Consider the following 2,774-nt stretch of genomic DNA (forward strand, 5'->3'; position numbering starts at 1 on the left):
ATCATCATCATCATCATCATCATCATCATCATCATCATCATCATCATCATCATCATCATCATCATCATCATCATCATCATCATCATCATCATCATCATTTAAGGTCTGTTTTCCATGCTGCATGGGTTGGACAGTTTGACTGGAGCTGGTAAAGCCAGGGGCCACACCAGGTTCCATTGTCTGTTCTGGTTTCTACAGCTGGATGCCCTTCCTAATGCCAACCACTCCACAGAGTGTACTGGGTGCTTTTTATATGGCTCCAGTGCCAGTATCAATTCTGCTGCAGCAGACAGGATATATATATATATATATGTGTGTGTGTGTGTGTGTGTGCGTGTGAGAAATTACAATAAATACAAGTTTTATGTGATTTATTCCTTGTGTATATTTCACCATTGAAACTATTAGCATCCTCTGCAGTGGACGTTCCAAGTGCCACTGGATGCTGGACCACAACAGACCATAGGAATCTGTACACACAAGATATAATGTGTGGCAGCTGATGATGGGAACACACATTTGCTTTGCTCGATAATTAATTTCTTATATCTTAGTCCAGTTATTCTGAGGTTGTCCTTCATTCTTGTAAAGTGGAAAGTGTTTGTGGATTCATACTCTGTGGGCATCACTTTGGTATCGTTTGACTTTCCATCATAGGTAATCTAATTAGGCTCAGATAGTGTTTAGATATTGGTATCTAGTTTTGGGAGGTTCTGTAGTATATTTATTGATATATATTGTTGTTGTTCTATATCTACTTTCCATGCTGGCATGAGGTGGACAGGTCAACATGGAGCAAGTCAGCTCTCACTTGGACTTTCTGCTCTTAAGCAATTCACTATATACAACAGGATGTTTGGGTCCAGCACCTCATGAAGTAGAATGAAATTTATAGAAATCTGACTGAATATTGTGCTGAATTATGGAGGGAATGTCTAAAAAGACAAGAGAGATGTCCAAGAATGTTTTCTTGAAGATTAACCTAGATTTGTGAGATTATTTTTGAGAAACAGACAATTTTTATAGCAAAAGAAACATCTGAAATATGGCAAATATTGTAAGATATATTGTTGAGACTTATTCATAGTTCTTTACAGAACCAATTAAATAAAAAGGATAGAAGAAATCAAATGGTAATCTGCTATTTTGTAAGGGAGCTCCTGTAAAATACTCCAAAGCTGGTTCAGAAACATCTTGAAATGCTACAGACATTACCAGTTCAATACTGTATCTTTTTCATAGTTTGTTGGATCACACTGTAATAATATTATCTTTAGTTTTCCATAGACTAAAAAAATCTCAATAATCTTTGGCTGAGGATTACTACTTATGGATACAGCTTTAGAATATGATACTTGTATTTGCATTCCTGTAACAACTTGGGTGCACTGATCTGGTGCTTCAAACTGAGACTGTGGAGGTTTATTCTGTTTATATATTGTCAACCAGTCAGCAACAAACTCTACTGGAGAGGTACCAAATATTGCTACATGGGTGGCATTTTGTTGCTGCAGAATATTGCTCATTCCTTCAAGGTTTTTGCACTGAATACTGAGGTCAGAGAGTTTTAATTTTAAGAAGCAACCAGTCTGCATATCAACTCCAAAAATAACAGGCACTCGATTTTGCCAGAACACAAGCCATCAGGTGAAGGTTGTAGAATTAATTGTAAGTCAGTTGGTTCAATCAGAGCTTAAATTAATTATCGAATGTCCTGTTGGCAAATTAGTTCTTGTTCCAGCTAATAATGGTTTCACCCCTTATGTAACCAGGGTTACCACTCCTCTTGAAATTTGTATTATTTTCTGTCTCCATCATTTGAAATTCTGTGGAAGAGGTTTGAGTAAAAGGTAAATCGGGCTGTGTTAAATTCATTAAATTGAGAGTCAGATGGACTGAAGTGTATAAAATGATAAATAACCTTGTTGACAATATTCATGCAACTAGAACCAGATAATATAGGAGTAAATTGATTCGTGGAACTGCTGAATTCTGATGGATCAAAGCTACCAAATTTGTTATACATGATGATATTGGATATGGCAATTGTATAGTTGCTATTGTATAAGTCAAAACCCAGCTTATTACCTGACTTGTTTCTACGGTTGGATGCACTTACAGTTTTATTCAATAACGTTTCAATTATTTGAAGTCTTCCTATAAGAAGGAAATGGTTTTTAACAAAGTTGCAAAACTCCACCATTGAAATGTAGATAAAAAACCAAATTCACCTTTTAAACTTGAGAAAAGTAATGCAAATTTTTAGTGTTCCACTTACAGATTGTATTTGTAATGTGCTTGTTAGCTACATTGTGTCACATAGAGAGGTAGTACCTTGACAACATTTTGGGGCGTCTGCTAATTAAATGTGTGATGTCTTCCACAGAAGTATGGCATAATCAACATTTCAGATTCATCTTGGGGTTCCAAGAAGTTATGTATGTATATTTGTATGCATACAAGCATGTATATATTTATGCCTATATATATCTGTCCATGTGTTAAGCATGATTATATACATACTTGCAATGGTGTATATATGTATGTGTTCATATGCATGTATGTATATCTATGCACATGTGTATATAAATGTGTATGATAATCATGATATGTGTGTGTATGTGTGTTTATGTATATATATACATACATACACATACCCATACACACACCCATACATACATACACTCATACATGCATACATAGCTACATACATACATACATACATACATGCATATACACATACATAAATACATATATACATACATACATACATA

At 35.0% G+C, this 2,774-nt stretch overlaps 1 protein-coding gene across 2 annotated transcripts in view; it reads right to left on the reverse strand.

The window, feature by feature from the left end:
• Positions 1-2,774, reverse strand: part of LOC106867806 (protein amnionless) — a 95,988-nt gene that overhangs the window by 46,749 nt on the left and 46,465 nt on the right. The gene's annotated exons all lie outside the window — the stretch shown is intronic.

This window comes from Octopus bimaculoides, chromosome 16 (assembly GCF_001194135.2).
Source record: "Octopus bimaculoides isolate UCB-OBI-ISO-001 chromosome 16, ASM119413v2, whole genome shotgun sequence".
Classification (NCBI taxonomy): Eukaryota; Metazoa; Mollusca; class Cephalopoda; order Octopoda; family Octopodidae; genus Octopus; species Octopus bimaculoides.